This window comes from Megascapheus bottae, chromosome 24 (assembly GCF_031878675.1).
Source record: "Megascapheus bottae isolate mThoBot1 chromosome 24, mThoBot2.hap1, whole genome shotgun sequence".
NCBI classification, from domain to species: Eukaryota; Metazoa; Chordata; class Mammalia; order Rodentia; family Geomyidae; genus Megascapheus; species Megascapheus bottae.
This window is the reverse complement of record NC_143532.1, coordinates 4553146-4575476: the sequence shown is the minus strand read 5'-3', so window position 1 is coordinate 4575476 and position 22331 is coordinate 4553146. Positions and strand designations below refer to the sequence as shown.

General features: G+C 39.6%; 1 long non-coding RNA gene across 1 annotated transcript; it reads right to left on the bottom strand.

The window, feature by feature from the left end:
* Nucleotides 1-3512: 3512 nt before the first annotated feature.
* On the bottom strand, nt 3513-22227 carry LOC150046829 (uncharacterized). The gene is made up of 4 exons (XR_016539533.1): nt 22048-22227; nt 17648-17721; nt 5219-5297; nt 3513-3684 (listed from the first exon to the last, which is right to left on the bottom strand). It is a non-coding gene; the product is annotated as an uncharacterized LOC150046829 (long non-coding RNA).
* Nucleotides 22228-22331: the final 104 nt, after the last annotated feature.

The following is a 22331-nucleotide window of genomic DNA, read 5'->3' as shown; positions in this document are numbered from 1 at the left end:
ATCCAAAGGGCCTTGGGGGTTGTTAAGGAAAGAATTTGAGATTTATCTAAAAGGGCTGAGTTAAGGCTGTTTCAGAGAAGTCCTCTCATGATGACAGTGATTAAGTCAGTGTTGGGATAACCAGGCAGCTACATGTTTATTTCAAGTCTTTTGCTCTGCTCACTTGCATGGCTGAATGTGTGGAAGACTGTACTAGGAAAAGTCAGGGTGGCCTCTATCAGTTGGCTCCAGCCAGAGCACATGCAAATGGACAATGACAAGACCACAAATGAAAATGAAGCACTGCCCCACATGCCCAAAGAGGCAGAACACTATAACACCTTCCCTCATTGTTACATCGAATTCCATGTCAGGACCAAGGAAGAAAACCAAATAGGCACTGCATTCCAATGGCATAGATGCCCTGCTCCTAGCTAGCTAGCCTTCAGCCTCCTTTTACTTTTTCTTTTTTTTTTTTTCATGAAGCTTTCCTACCCACTTGTTTGCCTCCACGTCCTTCCCCCAAGCAATGAATGGTGGAAGATACTTCTGCTGCATGACAATTCCTGAACAGTCACTAAGTGCTTTCATTTCTTCCCTCGGATGATGGGCTCTCACTCTCACCCTGCTCTCATCTGGAATTGACCAGGTTTTGACTGGGGCTCTCTTGATATTCTTCTTCTGGTTTAACTAGGAGACTGACTGCAACCTTTGGGCTATGTCTCAGATTCACACTTAATTCTCTGTTAGCCTTTTGCTCAGAACAAACCATCTAGCACCACACTTGTGCACATGCACACCCTCTACTGAGATGGGCTTGAATCATTTATGTAGTAAGCTGAATTATTTATGTTCTCATTCCAAGTGTGTTAAAGGCTTCCACCAGAGTTTACCCTGGTGTATGCTAAGTCTGCATTGGGGCATTTGTTTCAACTTATGGGACACCACTTGGGAAGAAACCAAATAGAGGAAAATCTTTACCAGAAATATTTAACAAAGACATTGTTGCTTGTGTCAGCTGACACCTCAAAAACTGAATGACTTTGGGATTCAACATATAAACCCTCTGATAAGACTAGGACTTCTGGTCAGAGGTCCACATGACCTATGGTCCATCACTTATACCTAAAGTCCACTGGCACACAGCTATACCGAACTATTCAGGTGTTCATTACAGATGTTTACCTTCCCAATAGCAGAGTTGAGCAAATGTGACAAACATGGCCTGGTCTGCAGACTAAAACCCATATAATTATTCTGCAAAAGGCCAGCCCATTGTGGGAAAGACTTGCTGGGTCCTCCTTGGGCTCTTCATGAATGCCAATAGATTCGTATTCCAAATTCTGTCATTTGATACATATTCCTGAAGCATCCTTTAGGTGCTATGTTGGGCATCCAAGGAGCTTCTCCTTGAGAAGCTCTCAGGCAAGCCAGAGGTAGAAAGAGAAGCAACATATACACAATGTGAACCATTTGCTCAGGATGAGACCCAGACCCAAGATGTGAGATCAATGACAAAGCTTTAGACAGGAAATCAATGGACAAATTATATAGCCCTTGTGCTGATTTGTCTCTATCTGCCACCACCAAGACTCATCCTTTACAATTTTCCCACCCTGTTCTATGCAAATGGCATCTCTCAGGATCCTTTGCTGGCTACATCCAGTTGGCCTTGACCCAAGAAAAGTACCCAAAGGAAATTACAGTGTGAAGGAAAGAAAAGTCCAAGAATTACTTCCTTGCTTTGTAATACCTGTAGTGACACCTGGATCTCTCCATGGATAAATCTCCTTCCAGATGTTCCCCCTGCACCTGCTCATTTCTTGCTGTGTTCCCATACTGCTATATATACACCAAGGGTTAAAATATCTTATTAATGCTACTCTGTTAGGGCTCTCACTCACTATCCTCATCCATTTTCACAATCCTGGTACAAGGGCAGATTAAAATACAGTCTGAGTAAAGTCCTCCCACCCAAATCATTTGCCCCTCCATTTGAATCATCTGTTTCTTGCTGGTTCTTGACCGATATAGCTCTTGTCTCCTCTTTCAATTACTCAAGTCAACTGATCTAGCCATGCACTCATGAAATAAAGTCAAGAATATGTCCACCCATGCATGCAGGAAAAAACAAATCAGAGGATGGGAATTTAAAAGTTGATACTTGTATTTATAAAAACGTCTTTTAATCAGTCTTGCTCGGTCCCACTCTGATAGTATACTTTAAGGATAAAAAGCTTTTTCCACGAGCAGTGGGTTTATGTAAGGGCTTCTATCCATATGAGCAGATGAACATCATTACAAGCCTGCTCTTGAGATTGCAGTGTTCCCAAACATTATTGCTAGGCAGTCAAGTTATAATGAGCATGGGGCTTACTGCTCCCCAATAAGTGGCACTGGCCTTTTTTTTTCTTTTCTGAGTCCATCTCTTTATTGTTTTCACTCCTTTGGTAGAGATTGTTTTAACATATCCCCTTTCTGGGCAAATTCTCTCAGCTCATCTTCAAAATTCTGAAATTCCACTTGGGCTCCCACTGGGCTATGTTTGTTTATAAGGTCACAAAAGGTTTCTTTAAGCTAAATCAAGCTGGGTAGCATTTTTGTGGCTGAAGTTTCTATAAGCAATATCTGCAGCCAGACAGAGTGGGTTTTAAATCATTTGTAAGAAACTGAGCTCCATGTCCAGCCTGACCCTAAAGACATTTCTTGCCTTTTATTCTCCCTGTATGTTGAATGACATAATGGATGTGAACGTTCTCGGTGAACCATAAAGACCTTTCTAATGTAGGGGCAATGGTGATGATCTCACAGTTTGGGAACATTCTGTCCTCTTGAGTTTATTTTATTCCTCATTTTTAAAGCATCATCAGATTAAAAAGGAGCAAAGAATTCCTTGCAAAATCTTTTTCCTTTGTGATGAAATAGAATCTAATTAATACCACGATTATTTATTGGATGTCCAGCCCTAGGCCAGAATGTGCAAAATAAAGTGATATGAAAGCACAGCACTCATCCTCTGCCATCACCAACTACTCAGTTCTTAGTCCACACTAAGCCCGTGTAACATTTTCACCTAGCGTATCTCAGTCTCTAAACTATACTAGGTTAACTGCATCATCCACATTTTCCAAATAGCACGTAAAAAGAAAAAACTGGGTCAGTAACAAATATTCCTTCAATGTTAACTGTGTGCTGAAAAGTGACTGAAATGCTTTATAAGAATCTCAGGTAATTTTCAAAATATTCCTAAAAGCATTATATTACCTCTTTTCCCCCACTAACAATTAACATTTTTAGATTACTTATAGTAAGACATGGTCCTAGCACTTTACATGTGTTAATTCATGTTATTCTCTCAAGAATATAAAGGAGATAGCTTATTATCTAGATGCCTAGGCTTGAGGAATATGTCCAAGTTTATATAACAGGAATCCAAGAGCTGACATTCATACTCTGTTCTTTATAAAGCCCATGACCTAAAGCACAACACTAAACTGCCTCAAGAGAATATATTTTATTTCCAGGATAACTGACTCTCAGAGGAAAAACAAATAAAAAGATGTCAAGACACATATTATAGCCAACAGCAAAAAGGGATGGTTGAGAAATCTGAAAGAAGGCATTCTTGGTCTCTTTTTTGATGGTTGGTGGTTCTTGGCTTTCACATACAAATGGAAATTCATCTTAATTACTATAGGATTTGCACTGGTAATAAATATGACACGACAGATTGTTAGTGAAAGAAGTGGTGACTGAACCCTGAAGTTCTCCTTAACTCCCTGATAATACCAATTATTTCCAGGTAAATCTGCTGGGTACTTTAGGAATAGCCTCGTGCCTTCTCAGGAGGTGATCAATTGCCAACTTGAAGATCCCAATGACTCCTATGATCCTCCCCACATTTTATTCACAGGTAGGGCCCTAAATTAATTTTAGTCATTTTTTCCTACACTGTAATCTAGCATTCTAAAAGCAACAGGAGAAAGTATTTCCCATAATCATAATTCCACATTCAATGTTTAATAAGTTAGTTAAATTAATACTTAGTTGTGGTTGTTTTGGATCTTTAGACACATTAAATCTGAAGATCAATCAAAAGAGTAAAAATATAAACAGATTTATTCCATATATAATGGTTCACTATAGGGTCAGGAGCAAAACTAAATATACTTCAGATCCTAGAAGGGTCTAGAATTATCCACTCTACATGCTAGGTCTCTTTATTCTCTTCAAGGTTCTGGTATGTTGTTTGGGGCTAGGACTGAAATTAGACTTAGGAAGTCTGACTTCTTCATTAACCACTAGTTGAGTTATATCACGTATACCACTCCCTCATTCTGTGCCCCACTTTGCAATCTGTGAATGAGGATAAAAATAGTATTCATGACACACAGTTATTTGGAGCATAAAATTAGATAAATGTTGAGTACTACTATTATAACATGTATTTGTTATTTCCCACTTAGCAGTATAAGAATAATGTGCTTTCAAGAGTAGTTGCACTAAACCCTTACAAAATAACTCTGTGAAATGGGAACTATTTTTCTCTTTGCATTACTTATAAGGGTAAGATCATAAGCCACTGCAAAGAGATACCTACAGATACAACTAGAAAAGAGATGATGACAATTTCTTTCAGAGATTCTGACAAGGTAAGGGCTAAGACAGCATGCTCCAAAGTAGAGTTACCTTACTCAGGTAACAATGCCCCCCCCCCAAGGCACAAATAATGGACATTAGCTCCCAGAAGGGCCTCTATTAAGTTCAACAGGCAGGACTAGCACAGGAGTAAAAAAATTAAGACACACCAGAAAAGTCAATGATCAAAATAAAAGTCTTGGGCCAGGAGTATGGCCTAGTGGTAGAATGCTTACCTGGTATGCAGGAAGGCCTAGGTTTAATTCCTTGGAACCACATACACAGAAAAAGCTGAAAGTGGTGCTGTGGCTTTAGTGGTAGAGATTTAACCTTGAGAAAGCCCAAGGACAGTGCACAGGCCATGAGTTCAAGCCCCAGGACTGGCAATAATAATAATAAAAACAATAATAAAGGTCTTGATAACAGTACATTTAGGTAAAAATAAAATATCATCCTTGATCTGCCAAATGTTAATATTAAATAAAAATGTTTTAACCCTATATGGCAAGCTGATTTTGACCGTCAATTAAGAGATTTTGAAAGCTGAAGTGATCTTGCTTTTCACAGATATTCAGTTGTTCAAAAACCTCCCCATACTTACTTTCCCTATATGTGCAGCTCTGTTTGACTCTTCTTTGTTCTCCAGTATTGGACTTGCTTGCCCATAAAGTATATGTAACCTTTAAAAAAAAAAAAAAACAACCAGAACATTCCATCACCTACTGAGAAGACTCTCAGTAAGAAACTGACTTCAGCTTACTGGTTCTGGGCCTCTTCAGCAGGGCCAGAATTAAGGTTCTTCCAAGTACAGTTCCCCCAAATAACACAGAATTCCCAATTAAACTTGAATTTCAGATGATCACAAATAATGCTTGGTATGGGTGTGTCTTGTGCAAAATTCAGACATACTTATCCTAAAAATAAATTCTGTTGCATGCTTGGAATTCAAATTTAACTGAATGTCCAATACTTTCATTTGTAAATCTAACAAACATCCTTTTTAGGTACATTTCCAGAAGGAGATTAGATAATAGGTCCCAAACCAACAAGAGAAAAATGGAAATGCCTGGAGAACCATTTACCCATTTCTTCAATATTTTTCTACTATAGTATATTCTTTAGAATTCATACAGCTGATTCTGCACAGTTAATTGCTCAAGCACTTCAGCATTCAGTGTCTCAGCTATATAAGGTCTTAAGAGTGAAGACTACTACTTGAGCTTTCATCCAAACTACTTCTACCCACTCTGACAGTGGACAAGTCTGCATACCCATTGTACAACTGAAGAATTTCCCTACCTAGTTGATCCTCTCATTACAGTCATTTGCTTTCCTAGATTTCATTGAAAATGAAGCACAGTCATGGGACCTAAACTTGATCAGTCCTTCCTTTACTGGAATTTGAACCCAGAGCTTGTCTTAATGTCTAGGAAGAGTCGCTATGAATTTGTTTGGCAGTTGTGTATGCATCCACATCATTTTCCGGCAACAGCAAGAGATACAGTGATGATGAAAGTAACAGCTACCAGGTTCAATGGAAACAGTACCGCAGGTGATGGCCTCATGCTCTCTGAGGAAGGGGAAGCAGCAGCAGTAGCCATGAGTGGTTCTGGGATGAACTTAACTATGCTCCTGCCTGATGTCATACTCTTTTGTTCTTGCACAGGTGTCCAGCCCCCCCCCTGAAAAATGAAAATCATTTTATTCCCTATTCTCTAGAGATATGTACTATCAAGAACCCTGAGAGACACAACTCCCTCACCTTAAGCAATTCAAAATGTATCATTCAACCAGAAGAGTAGAAAGTAGAAATGCATTCTTAAAGAGACCAGTTTGAAATCCAGGTGGCTATGAGTTGAGGGTGTGCTTACTCAACACTGGAAACAGCAGAATCAGTCCAGTTTCTCATCCTCGTGACTACAGACCTTCCTCCCCGGGAGGGCTGTCCTTAAACTCCCTTCTGCATTCATGTTTTGGCCTGATCACCATAATAGCAAAGGCAAAGTATTTTTCTTACCTCTGCTTTTACACAGATACACTAGACTATGGTCTCAATTTCCTAGTGGCTGCCAGTTGAAGGACACTCTCACCACCTGAAAATCATATGCCTTCCTTGTCAGTGGGCAGACTCTCCTACTGAGAGCCAACCCTGCTCTAAAGCTGACATAGGGACCTATTAGAAGAGTGCTCTTAGGAAATACTTGTGCCTTCAGTGAATATATTAGACAATGAAGAATTGGGAAAATGTACCTAAGTTCTCACCAACATCCAAATCCTTCTATGAAGGCTATAGATAAAAATAAAGCTCAGACTCGTCAGATGATTTCACTTCAAGTATCACTTTATCTTACATGAAGAATCATCAAGAGGCCTGAACATGAGTTATCCAGCTTCAGGGAAGACTGAGCTTAAGTAGAACACAGAGTATCCCCAGCTCCTCTCCTGCTTGGAAGTAAAAGGAGATGGCTCCTGGCATCAGATACTCTGAACTGAGGCTTTTCAAAGTGAAGAGAAAGCTTGAGATGTGCTTCTGTCACTTAGGGATATGTCTTTCCTACAGCAAAAATCAAGTAAAGGGAGAGGAAGCAAGACAGAATGTCAAAGGCACCTGTTATCTCTACCACCTGAAGTCACATGGTGGGTCACTTTTGTTTTTTCTAACAAACTATACAGGAAGTAACACAGGCAGGACAACATTGACTGATAATCCACTGACATACACTTTTAAACACCAGTTGCTGGGTGCCTTGTCACCTAGAAGGATACAAAGAAAGAGACCCCTGAAAAAGTGAGTGACATTTTCTTTTCAGGAACTCAAGACAAACTACACACCAGGGACAAACCACTCTACTGAAATGATGCTTAGAAAAAGGAATGAGCATCAGGGAAAGTTTAATATTAAATTGCATCTGAACTTTCAACTGTGTTCTTGCTAACAGCTGCCTTGGGTAAGGATCCTAGTAAGTGTGTTTAGATTTTTCTTCATGTGCAGACAGAGAGGAGGTGAGGAAATAATTCAGAGATGAAGAACTCCAAATTATGAGAATAAAGCCAACTGTCAATAATCAAAATAATTCTTCTCTGCATAATCAACACCACACTGGCACAGCTGCTGACAAGGAAACAATAAACATGAGTAAAAATAAAAATATCTCTTTTTTCATACTACCTTACAAGGAAAATCTGTACTGGAGCAAAGCTTTGTGAAATAGTTCCTAAAGCATGCAATCAACATTTTCTTGAAATTATAGCTGACATCTTGTATCTAACATTTCATTCTGCAATATTATTTTTTTATACCTTGCAAAGTTGGTTTAACACTCAAACGCAAGTGTTTTTCTTTGGCTACTGCTTGTATACTGCCTGATGCCACACCTTGAACTGAAACATGGAGATATTTATATACTGTGTTTCTATGTCTGTGTTTCTATGATTAGAGTCAGGTAACATTTGGCCAGTATTAGGGTCAGTAAGAAAGCCTCCAAACTCACTATGTTTCCTATATGGTATCAATTGCAGTTAGAGAAGAACAATTATGGAATTCCAAATTAAACATGTCCCATTGTTGAATCTAGATGCATCGTTAGTGTCTAAACTATAGGATATACAGTCAGATAGCTTGGGTTTTGACTATACTCCTTGAAAATATCACTTGGCCTCTGCTAGCCGCAATATACTCATGTGCACAATGGGAATAACAATTCTCCTTCAGACATTTCTTATGGAAACTGAAGAAAATAACTTGTGCAACCAAATAAAATGTGTGGCTCATCATAAGTATTCTAGCTACTCTGAAGTTGAGAGATATTTTGTCTCTCTGAGTCTCCTATGTACAGTAATAATGACCTATATTACCTTTGACTTAGCATTCTCAATGTCTTCCTACTTACCATATAATTCAAGTATTTATTTGGTCATGTAGAGTCAAAAGAGCTATTAATTTCTGGATTCTTCACAGGAAGGAGAGGGGAGTAGTTTGAGAATCATGGGTGGCCTAAAGAAGTGAATATAAATCTCCCAGGTCAAAGGGGGAAGTGAAACCAGATAGTTAATTTATTTCCTCTTTTCTGAATATGTCCCTTCAAGAGAATGGCTTCAGTGTTATAAAGGGTGGAGCTAATTTGGAGACTACTGATGGAAAATTATTCCCCTAGGAAAAGGGCTCTCAACTTTATTGGCCTTGGAGATCACAGTGCTCCCAGATGCAGAATCAGGCAAGAGTGGAGAAAGCTGTGAATGCATAAAATGAATTCAAATGCTATCACTGACAAAAGAATTTCACACATTTTTGACAGGAAAAGGCCACAGAGGAAGTGAAAAATGCCATATCAGGTCAAGATTAAGACCTTTCTGACTCAGTGGTCACCCCAATGGCATCACCTAGAATTGGGAGGAGGATTTGACCTTCCTAATGCCTTGCAAGTCAAAAGTCAGAAAGTTTTCCCAACATCCCTTAGCTAGTATCTAGGCTCATGGTCTTTAAATCCAAGTCCTTGCGTAGACCCTAGCTCTGCCAGGTATTAACTCTAAATGAATAAAAATCTCAGAAACACCCTGAGTTCAAGCCCCCCCCAAAAAGCATTACCTTGTAAATGGTAAATGGTTTATATATAAGTCTTGAAAAGGGACTGATGTTTGCTTTAGGTATACATGGGCAATCGGAAGGTTAGCACTTGTGTTATTGAGAAGGAGAAAAGGAAGGGCTGTCAGACTGAAAAGGAAATAATCACACCAGGTGTGCATATGGCTTTTCGCATGTGCAGAACTGAAGTGGGGAGTGTATATCTGAGTTCTGTGCAAATAAAGTTTAGTATGTTCTGTGAGATGAGCTCAGCTGTGTACAGTCTTCTATGTTCACCTTGTGTTTCTCACACGTGGAAATAATGCATAATCAACACAAATGCTCAAATTGTTCCCTAATATATCAATTGTGCTGGAACAAATTTGCATCTTCAAAAGCACTGCACAGGATTGATTGCACTTCATTATGCTTCCCAGTATAATTTTATTTTTCATCCTTTTTATTTCTTCTTTATATTACATTCACAGCATCATGCTAATGTCTGGAAATTATGTGGAGAGAGAGAGCGCTTATATTGTCTGGGATGTTGATTTCACAACAGGAAAAGTGGCATTACAAAGTATTTTCTATAAAGTGGAAGTTGCATCTGAAAGGACTGAGAAGTTCTGCTCTGATTCACTTGAAAGTTCTTAAAGAAGTATCTTTCTTGTGATTTTTAGTCCTCTGTACTATGTGCGATCTATAGATTTGATAGGTATGCCTCCCACACTGTCAGTCAAATCTCTAACATGATTCCTTCCAGGACAAGACTAAAGAGCTCATGCCACATGGCTAGAAATCACCCTTGGTTAAGCAGCCCCTAGATATTCATTCTGTTACAAAACCATTCATGTTTGTCCATTCTGCCCAAGAAATGCTGCCAGGGCATTCCTAGGGTTAAGCCAGACCACACTGCCTGCCATGCTCATTCTGCCCTTCAGTTTCATGTTCTCAAAAAGGAGAAAAGCTCACACTGTTGAACTTTTCTGGAAATGTTCAGGCCTGCCAATATTTTCCCTAGAAAATGACACTGAATGTAAACCAGTGTCCTGTGGTCTGACCAGGCTGGAAAATGTCAACAGATGTGTTTTTAGCCTCTATGGTTAAGGATTTTGTTCTTATAAATGGACACATTTTCAATAGAGAAGTAAACCTTAAACAGGAATAATTATTCCCATTATAAAATGGCCTGATCCTCAGGTGGGAGAGTAGAATTTCTGGAGGAAGATCTTAGAAATAATATTTAGGACTTCTGCAGAAATTTCTGGTGTGTAGCCTTCTCACTTGGAAGGAAGCATCATCATTTACTCCTCCAAGAAACTAGTGCATGTCCACACTACTGTGCCAAGTACTGCACTAGAGCTACAGCTTCAAAAGCTTAGTTTCAAATTTGTGAGGGATACGCAGACTAATGCTAACTATTTTCACACAGAGGCAATTGTTAAAAAAAAAAAATTCAAAGCAGCATTTCTCACCCTGTTCTCATTACTGACATCCTAAAATGGAACATTTTAGAATACATTTTTCTTAACATATGTGTATATAGATACATATATTTGTAGTTGATACATAAAATTCTTTCTTCTGTCCCCAAGTGCTAATTTCACCCTTTTGGGGTAGTAGTGCCTCATGGAAAATGCACATGATAGAGATCTATGGAGACGTGGCAAGAGCACAGAGAGGTGAACAACTAACTTCCTGGGACAACCAAGGAGAGCAGACGAGGGAGTGACATTTGAGCCAGGTTTTATAAGATGTATAAGAGACTGCCATCTGAGAAAAGGCAGGGCAGAGGGTGGGGGGTGGCATTTCTAGGAGGAACAGCCTCTCTAGGTATGTTTGCTAAGTGCAAAACATATACTCTGACATTTACACATCCACACAAAGAGGCAGATGTTTAAATCACTAATTTTAGTCTCATTTTACTTACAAACTTGCTCCTAAGAGGAATCAAATCCTAGACTCCTTTGAGAGTACTCGGGGAGGAGGGAGGAAGAACACCAAGCCAGTAGAGCTAGATATTTGGTGTCTTTTATTTCAGCCTATGTCTGAGATGGAATGACTCCTGAGTAATAAATAATAAAGCACACTTAGAGCATAGTTCATCCACCTTACTCCCAGACACATTTCTAATACCATTCCAAGCAAGTCGTGAAAGCTCTGATTAATATACAACATAGAGCTCTTCATGTATACTCTCAAGGGTAAAAATACTGCTGAAAAGCCAGTTCTTTTAAAAGCTGAGCATCTAACACCACCTTGTGAATGATAATAAATGACAGGCAAGTGGTCTGGGTCTGCAAGTGGTAGATACACATAAATGCAGAGCCATACTTAGGCCAAGACTGTCTGGTGGCAAAATAAGATTTTCTTTGAGGTAGCTGGTATTTCCCAGTTCCAACTTGGTCAGAAATCGCAACCTCCACACGCTTGGGGTGTTTTCCTTCATAGTTCCCATTCAAACAATACCAGGAATGCACATCTACGTGTTCTTAACATAATATGGCAGTTATTTTTCCTGAGGTCAGAGCAGTTTAGGATTTGTTTGACAACCTTAAATCTTGCTGATTATTTAAAGATAAGTCTAGATAAGGGATCAAAAAATACTGCGGTGAGGGAAAAGCAGCACACTGTCAGCTGCAGACAGAGAAACCGTGTGTGGAAATGAAGTTCTGTGGACTGAACACCTAAGAGTGCCATTTGGATCTTTCTACAATGAACCATGGTAGCACCTCTTTTAGTTTAAGAGAATACTCTCCCCAGGTAAGTTCTTCCAACAGGTCAGTGAGTTGCTTGCTTCTTGACCATGATGTGTTTGGACACTGGGATACTGTATCATGGTGGTTTGAAAATTACTAAAGATCAACCAACGGAGTGTGTGCAAATCTCAGCAAGTACTGCATGCAAATGCAATTCACAAAGGGATCTGGTCCATGTCCACTCCTTTACTGGTCTCTTAGGGAGATTCTGATCACTTACCTACAGCTAATCATTCCTCTACTTTTCAATGTCATTTTCATATCTTTAGTACATACCGGAACGTAAGTATATTACAAGCATATTTTGGTAACATGAATAAGTTAATGAACGAATAAATGTTGTCTCAATGTGATAAAATGACTCATCAAGACTAAGGAGTATCCTTCCATCTATGGACAGTTAACCAGAAGACGGGAGCACTCATATCCAATGCTAAAACTAACAATATTAGTCAGAACGTCAGTTCTTCACAACATCATATCCAAAACACAGTCCCCTAATCACAACCGGACTGCCTTTTCAACTTCTCAAACTAAAACTTGTTCCTATAATTCCAGGAGTTGCTCTGACTTAACTTTATCTTCATGACCTAAAACAACAACTGGTACACAGTAGCCCTACAATAAATATTCATGACTAAAGGAATTAACATACATATTAAATTTAGTTTTCTCGCTTATTAGGTACTGAATTGTATTCTAATCCTACCACAGTTAGCTAACCCTCATTAGAACACTTTATTAATAACACTATTACCCTTTGCTACTCAATGAACATAAATTACATAGAAAAGAACTATATTCTGTGTCTACCTTTGGGACTCAGACTTGCCACGTCAACTATGGCATTTTCCTTTGTTTGTTTGAGAAAGACTCTCCCTATTTTGCCCAGGATAGCCTCAGTCTCTAGATCCTCCTGCCTCCACCTCTAGAAAGCTGGAATTACCAGCATGAACCATCCTGCTCAGTAATTCTCATGCTTTTTAATGTGGGTCCCATTCCTAATTACTTGCCCATGACAACTATACTTCTTTTAGGAAGGAAATTATTACCTGTGGCCCTCTCTAAAATAAACATACCCTGTGCTTGTCCTTTCTATTTGTGAGCAACTTGAAGTAGTAGAAGAGAAAAAACATTTGGACATTGCACTGAAATTTAGGCCTGCCATTTACCAACAGAGAGACTACACCGTCATCATGGCTCCCACGTGGGCCTGAATAATAAACTGAGGAAACAGGCCTTTCATTCCAGAAGAAATGAAGATGCACATAGACTATGTTTCCTGAGTGCCTGGCAGGAAGAATGTGCTCATCTTATATAAACAAAAGTGTGATCTTGTTTGTTTTTCTCTTTCCTCATCAGTACTTGCCTCACCCAACATTCCAGATATTCCACTAATTGAAAGAAACATACCTTATTCTGTGATTGATTTTCAAACTCATTTACTGCTCATTTCTCTGTGGCTTAATTTAATTAAATCGAGCAGAATATCAAATATTGATTTTAATAAAATCTTGATTAACATTGGGACAATTATCAAACACAATTTTCACACCACCCCTGCATTTCAATGAATCCAAGCTCAAAAAACAATTTGCTTCAAAATAAAGAAATGCTAATGGTAGGCGCATGCACACGCACGCGCGCGCACGCACACACACACACATATCCTCAGGTCTTTCTCAGGAATAAAGAAAAAATGGCTCTAAACCTTTTCATTAGCAAAGATAAGCAGCAAGCTCTGATTGAGGATTTCTAAATATTTAATGTAGTTATTTACCTAATCCCCAATAAGAAGTTAAAGGAGAAAAGCAAAAAAGTACCAGTTTCTTTGATAAAATTAATCTGGCACCTATGAACAGAGCACTGCTTTGCCTCACTCAGGTACAGGTAAGAAATGTTCATCATAGAGTAGATTTTTATGTATGTGGCAAACTTTACCCACAAGTGATTTAATACAGTTAACTACTAACCAGGAAGTGCAAGTATTCTAAACCTTGAAATCGCTTTGTTGTGCAACTTGTGACTGCAGACTATCTTTAATGTAAATGTGGTGTATAAATTATCAATAATATCATATTAACAATTAACTGTAAATATAAAACACTTAAATATCTGGTGTGATAATTGTGCTAAAAGAAAAAAAATCACTCCAATAACTGTCACAGCAGCACCACCTAGGGGATTCTGGGAGCAACACAGGTTTTCTTTCCCAACTTGCCCTCTTCTGGCTTAGAGCATCTTCCTTCTTTCAACACCTTGTGCCTTTTGAAGCATCTCAACTTAAACTGAATGACCTCAAGACACAGCACATTTGTGCAAAGGATGGCAATTCATCTCCTGGAAGGGGTGGTGATCTGGTATACTCTGCAATAGGGCTGACTCATCCCTCATGCACAGCTTCTCATTTTGTTCTGAACAGACACAAGAGCAACTGGGAAGACCAGATGTTTCACAATAGGTCAAAGTCACTCATTCTTCGATGAGTATGTTAAGGAATTGAGAAGAAATGAACTTTCTCTGTGGAGAATGTTTACACCAGCAGGTCCAGTTACTAACTCACTTTACTATCCAAAACAAAATCACTGTTCTAGGAGTGGAGATGAAGAGAAATAACTATTTCCCCTTTTTGCCATTTATCTTAATCTGAAAACTTCCTTATACATATTGTGGATTAAAATGTAGGTAATAGAATTATCCAGCTTTTCATAGAAAGTAGCTCTGCCATTGTGTTAATCTGGGTTTAGAATTTCAGATGACTTTGCTAACTATAATTCACAGGTAATTGCCAAAAATGCTTGCTCTGTAAGGGGTCAGTAAGGCACAAGAGGATGTTCATTGCATTTCCACCAGAGGGCGCGGTCTGCCTCCATGGAAGCACTGAGTCCCACTTCCAGGCAAGTGATTCAGTGAAGTGGGTCTTAATCTGTACTCAGGTTCCTACCTGAGCATTCCAATTGGAGGGAGGGACTATAAATTTCGAGCAGTGCATCCTTGCCTAGTTTACCACAGTACCACTTGTCTTGCCTATAGAAATGTCATTCAGTGTGCTAAAACCATAGTTAAATTTATACCAAGTAACTCAGGTTCTTTTGAACCATCTCTATTTCCCTGCATGTTATTCCTCAGTTTACCCCCTGACTAGTATGTGATCTTCCTTGAGTGCTTCCTTGGAGAGCTGTGCCTAGTTCAAAAACTGCTTCCCATGCTGGGTTGCGACAACTTTGAAAAACTCTACTTCCTCCTGATAAAACCTGATGTGAAGTTTTGTAACTACTTGTTTATTAATCATCCTCCACTAGGAGCTGCTTCTATTGCCCTGGTTCTGACTCTGCCCCATCAACATTCCTGCAGAATGGTTGTCCTATGAAGGTATATAGTGTTTTGGGAGCAGCTCTGATGCTCCATGTCAGCCTCCATTTCTGTGCCTTCCAAACATGGGCCTTGGTCATTTCCATATGTCTCACCTTGTTCTCCTAATCCTCAAAGTGACCAGAAGAGGTGGTCACAATTCCACTCTCAGCAATTTTGCTTAGCTATCTTTTCACCATTTCCATACTCAGTATAGAATCTACAAGCAACTCATCCTATTCCCCTGGTCAGCTACTAGCAGTCAAATAATACACTTCCAGAGGGAAGCATCTGGGAAACTTGGTGTGCTGTGTTGAAGCAGCACCCTTGCTGCCATGAATGCAACAAGTTCCTCCTTCTCCTCTCTTATGTAAGCTGGCATAATTGCCCAGATAGTATGAGGGAGTCCTGGTCAGCCTCCCTCTTGTCCATGGAAGGGTCATTCTAGAACTAGAACAGCCTAGGGCCATCTACAGAATCAGAAGGATATATACTGGGTACTCAGATATAGAAGGCACTTTGTGTAACATTTTACTGTGGGAGAAAGTGAGATCTCCCACCCTGGTATGCTTGCTTGTTCTTCATTTAATTTATTTGTCTCAGGGACATCATCTGCGAAATGCAGCTAAAGTTGACAAGTTCAAAAGACTGTGGTAAAGGAAATTGAGACAGCACACCTGGAAGTGTTACAAGGCTACATTCAGTTGACAAAAATTAAAAAATACAAGAGAATTAAATGTTAATAAACAACTGACCCAATACCCAATATCTTAAGTTTTTAAAAGTCTGATGACAACCGTTAACTGCCTCATCCTAATACATGTTTACTTTAACTACAAAATAAAATTTACACAAAAGGATCTTGGATATCCAGGTGAGACAAAGATCATTTTGAGTATAATACAGGAAAAACAGCATATATAGTTGTTCTGTTTTGTTTCCATAATTATGACTGTGTAAATGGAAATTCAATGCACAATGTACATAAATGTGTCTACATCAATTCTCTTAGAATTCTCTTAGAATCGAGGAATGGAACCATGGATCTTGTCCATGCTAGGCAAGCTCTCCACCACTAGGCCAAACTCCTGGCCCCTATTTACTCATTCTTTAAAAAACATTTTTTAAATTATAGAATTGATGGGAGGATGACAGAAGACAGTAAAACAGTTTCAAGAATTACAATGAACTCCAAGCAAGATAAATTCACAGAATGAAATACCAGGAAATGATTCATTTTCTCTGCATTCTTCCAAGAATTTGGGGTTATTATTGTCTTTCATTTTAGCCATACTTGTATAAGTATGTCTCATTATGGCTTTAAGTTGCATTCCTCTAATAATTAATGATGCTGAGCATATTTTATATGCTTATTTATATTTTTATGTGCTTGTTCAGGACCAAGCGGCTCCCATGATATGAAATTGTTCACAAGGTGCCATGAGACAGAAGAACACAGACAGGTTCAGGAGCTACTGGGGAACTTACTAACAGAAGCATGGTCTGGGAGTAGCAGGGCCAGGGGAACCCCATGAGTTGGGTCAATAAAAAAAAAAGAGGACTCACAAAGTGGTATGGCCAAAAGTGACCTCGGGCAAGCCAGAATGTACCTGCCTTCAGCTCACAGCAGGGATATTAGACATATTCCTGTCACCCAGGTTGTTGGTACCAGGGCAAAGTTAACATTATCACAGCATTAAAAGGAAGGGCTGACATTGTCCAAGATTTTTTAAAAAAGGAAGTATACTCATTACTTGACTGATGAAATTGGAGCCTTTCTCTTAATAATAAAAATAAAATTACTTTTAAAAATAAATAAATAAAAGGATGATAAAGAAAAAAAACAGAGATGGCATAAAATGGTATAAATACTTCCTTAAAGGTTTGGTGGGATTTTTCAGTGCAGCCACAGAGAATGATGTTAACTTATCAATAGAATTTATTTTGAAATGACAGTACAGATTTACTTAAGAGTTATCATTTCTAACAGCTAATGCTATTAATTCCCTTCTCATAATCGTTTAGTTGTGTTCTGAAAATCTGAGATATTGTATATTTAAAAGAGAAGCGCATTAGGGTGGGGATGGGAGAGAAAGTGATATTGTCCAAAAAGAAATGTATTCATTACCCGACTTATGCAACTGTAACCCCACTGTACATCACCTTTATATTAACAATAAAAAGTAAAACTAAAAGAAAAAGAGACACACATGCATGAAAACTTCATATATGTCAGATATGGCCCTTCAGAACAGTAGAGACAGTCTTTCCAGTGCCTGGTTATATGAGTCCAATTTATGTTACTATAACAGAATACCATAGAATAGTTAATTTAGAGAAAGAACAAATTATTGCTTACAGTTTTAGAAGGCCAAGAAATTCAGTATCGGGGCACCATCATGTGGGAAGGACCTTCACTCTGCACCATCTCTTCTGGCAAAAGACAGAAAGGCAAGAAGACATGCATGTGGAAGACAGAAGTGGGAAATTAATTGACCCTTTTCATGTCTGCAGCTTTTTCATTAGTTGATATTGTTAGGCTTTTCAATTTTAGTTACTTTGGTATGTGTTTTGTCACATTTCCCTGTGGTTTTTAAGTTTGTGTTTCTCTGGTTATGAAGCACAAAACCCAGCAACATACTGTGTCAATTTGATGTTTATGAGAAAATAAATGAAATGTCTTTATGGCCCTGAGATAAGGAAAGATTCCTAAACAAGACACAATATAGTAACCTCATGAAAGAAAGTAATATTGATTCCTAGAATAAATAAGAAATTCCATTCTTCAAAGACACAATTGAAAGAAAACAACACTGTCCATGGAGTAGATGTACAATACCTACATGTCATACAGATATACAGCTATGTGTATATATATAAATATATGAATATATATAAATATATGAATATAACTAGTAAATAGATAGCACAGAGGTGCATCCACCCATGCACACATTCAAAATTTAGTAAACAAATAATATGGAAAATGTGCCTGATGTGATCAATAACCAAGCAAACACAAATTTTAAAACCGCAGGGAGACATGACAATAGACATACCAAAATGGCTAAAAATTGAAAAGACCAACAAATATCAACTATTTAACAAGCTGAAAAACCAAAAGTAATTCTCTTACACTGCTGTAGCATACACTGGCACAAGTATTTTGGAAATGTTTCATCAATCTAAATATACCCAGAATAAATTCATGCACATATATACCTGGTGTTATGTGAAGAAGCTTCACGGTCCTTTATTCATAATAGTAAAATCTAAGATGAATCCAAAACATTTCTCAATAGTAAAGGTATGAATAACTTAAAATCATTGCTTAGAACTATTATACAGCAGTGAAAAATGAAGAATTACAACTGCATCCAACCTATATATAACATCTACCAAAAAGTGAACTTAAAGATAGAATTTTAAATAAGGTAATCTAAGTAATGCTACTAGACGTCAGATAAATAACCTAGTGAAGAACTGATGCAGTGACTAAGATTGGCCACACGTGAAAGTGTCTAGGAGGTAGGCAGAGGTTCATTTCTTTAAACCTAGCTGGGTGTTATGTTTTGTGGTTTGCTGTTATGCTTTGTGGGATTTTTGTGTGTTGTGCTTTTAGTGTCATAATTAAATTTTAAACTAACCTTATCAGAAATCTTGAAAATATAGGTTACAGACCTTGACACTGGATTCCCAGAGGAAAAACGGGTTACATAGTACCTGGGGTTGATGGCTCCCTTCACACCTTCTTTTCTCTTTCTTTGCACAAAATGGTTAGCCCAGGAAATATTTAGTTTTCTCTCAACCCTGAGAAACTGGTAACATCTGTGGTTGCAATGTAATGAGATGGGAAATGTCTGTTGGAGATGCAAATGGGTAATGTGAAAACAGGGTGAGACTTAGAAGGGTCAAGGTGAGTAACAGACTGCCTAAGGGGAGAAAAGAAAAGCTGTTTATTAGAGAGGAAGTTCACCAGGACTGGAGACTGGGGATGATACAAAAGAGGTAGTTTAAGAGAAGGGCATTAAGAAGGAAGGAAGAATGGCAACAGGGAGAGAGGGGGGGAGGTAAGGGGCATGGAAAAGTGAGAAGAGAGAGAAGAGAGAAAAGAATGGAGGGAAGAACAAAAAAACTGACTGGAGAAAGGAAAATATCCAAGAGACATTGCTAAAAGAATAAATGATCCATATCAGGCACCTGGTGTGAGTCAGACATGTCACCTATTTAGTATCACTGAAACCTCACACCAACCCACTCTGTGGTATGATCATTCTTATTTTAGTAATGTAGAAACTGAAGCCTGGAGAGTTTACATATGAGATTGCATCTAGAAATGTCAGCCATAGGGAGGTGCAAGAGCAAATCCTATGTCCCAAGAAAGAACTTGGTACCAAGGAGAACTGTAAACATTTATGCTAGACTCAGGTCCTTCAAAGAACTACCCTAGAGTGACTCCGTCCTCAGGAGAAGAAAATGGTTGACTTCTTAGAGCTGAGTATGGACATACTTATGTAATTCTATGACAGCAGGTCAGGTATGTGGAATACTTACTGGGATCACCCATGACCCTCTCACTCTAATTATGGGGCATTTTAGAATTCACTATTTTCTATTTTCTGGAGTGAAACCAGCAGAAAACTAGAAGGTTTGTTTATACTGACAAACACCTTGATTTATAAGAAAAAGAATGGCCATAAAAAGAATGTTCCAGTCCACACTATTTGCTAAGCACCAGGGATACCAAAAATAGATATGTGGGATACTACAGAAATTTTTGAGGGAATATGCAAATCAATCACATGGATTTCTCCATTCTAACCAGGGAGCACTCCAAAACTATTGAAGATCAAAAGTGTTGTCTCCTGGAGGAAAACCATCTCGTTTTGATAAAAATGACAGAGAAATGATAGAATGTTTCTCCACATATACCATAACTTTGGGGGTTATCCCCAAATATTAAAGTAATAGTCATTAGTACTTTATGTTCAAAGCTATTTAACATGTATTGTGAGTCAAAAGAGAGGATGATAGATGGTGGGGAGATAGTAGAGAGAGCATTCACACCCATACTGTATAGACAGGCATATAGCATAGGGCACCGGTCGACACTGCACTTTATACAGCCCTGTCCTAGATATTCATGAAAGTCCCCACAAAAAGGCAGAAAAATTAAACAAAGCTACCTACAAAAAATAAATAGAAGTGAAAATCAATAAAGACAAAATCGCTCATATCCTCGTTGATTTCCCATGCACAGTGAGTCAAACTTGACTGTCAACTGGCAGTCAGTCTGGCTCCTCCTCATATTTTTTCTAGCAGTTGGGTTCTCCTGCCAGTGCCTTTCTGCTGGAGTCCTGCTTTGCTCTAATCACAGCCAGCGGTCAGCTCTTCAGTGAATCTGACACCCTCACGCCAGAAATGAAAGAGTTCACAACACATGCACATGCAATCAGTTTCTTCATTAAGGTTGATGGACACAAGATATGGTACACTGCCACTGACTCAAAAAAGGGAAAAAAGAAAAGGCAAATGGCTACGTGTAGATTCAAGCAGGTACCATTGACAATGGAAGCCCAAACTAAGTCAACACTGCAAGACCTCATTACACTGTAGTCCTAAACTTACAGTCTACATTCAGTCATCAACATTGTGTTCTCTTCAGTCCCCAGGAATTCATAACATGACTTAAACCATTAAAGAAGAAAAAAAAGTTCTGCTATGAAATTGGCCTCCTCCTCCCAGGCTATGCATAATATTATCAGTTCCCTTCAAAGGGACAAGTCACTTCTAACCATACCTAATTGTTTTTAGCTTCTGATTTCTCTATCGGGGCTTTAAATTCCCAGCAGACATTTGACCTGTGGCAATCTGTAGACTCTCCAGAACTCTCACTTGCAATGTTTTTCCTGTAACTCAAGACCTGGTAGCCTGGGGCGGTGGCTCAGGCCTGGCATCCTAGCTACTCAGGAGGCTGAGAGCTGAGGATCAAGGTTCAAAGTCAACCCCGTCACAAAAGGACCTGAGACTCTGATCTCTAATTAACCTCTAGAAAACAGGAAGTGGGTCTTGGCTCAAGGGTAGGGCAGTAGCCTTGAGCTCAAGAGCTCAGGGACAGCACCCAGGATGAGTTCAAGCCCCATGACCCATTAAAAAAAAAAAAAAAAAAAAAGACCTGGTGACCAAAAAGATGGCAAAAAGAACGGAAAAAGGTCAATGAACAAAAATGCTGCCAAGTGACAAATCATCAACTGAGTTGACAGGTGTAGAGGGGTGGTGTATGCAGAGCTGTGATACAGCCTAAGATGTGGCGATTACTCTAGTGACCTGGGGGCGGGCTGGCATAACCATGTACATGTACAGATGGACAAACACATGATAGGTAGGTATGTGGTACATAGACAGACAGGCAGATGACAGATAGATAGATAGATAGATAGATAGATAGATAGATAGATAGATAGATAGATAGATAGGTGGGTGGGTGGGTGGGTGGGTGGGTGGGTGGGTGGATGGGTAGATGGGTAGATGGGTAGATGGATACATGGACAGACAGACATGCTAGATATGTAGGTAGACACATATGGATGAGAGATGCAGACACAGATGACAGGGAGATAGTACAGGCAGACAGAGGTGATGGGGAGGAGGGGGAGGAGCAGGAGGGAGGGGAGCTGTGTGGGGCGGCACTGCGCCTGAGGCCGGCGGCGCGGTCCCGCCCGGCGTCCTCCTCCGGGGGCCTCGGCCCCGACCCCGTACCTCACGTGGACACTATCCGGTCGCACGTGGACACGCGGCTGCGCCCTGGCGTCCGTCGGTCTCGCCGCGGGAAGCGCGCAGGCCCCTCGGGGCGCGGGGACCGGGCGAGCGGCAGGTCACTCGACCGTGCGCCTGACCGGGGCCGGGCGCTCCCCAGCCTCGTCCCGGCCTCGCTAACTCCCGACGAGCCCGCGCCCGCCGCGCGGGTCCAGAACCCTCCCTCCCGCGGCCGCACGCGGCCCGCCGCAGGGAGGGCGGAAGAGCCGCGCCGTGGCTTCTGCCCG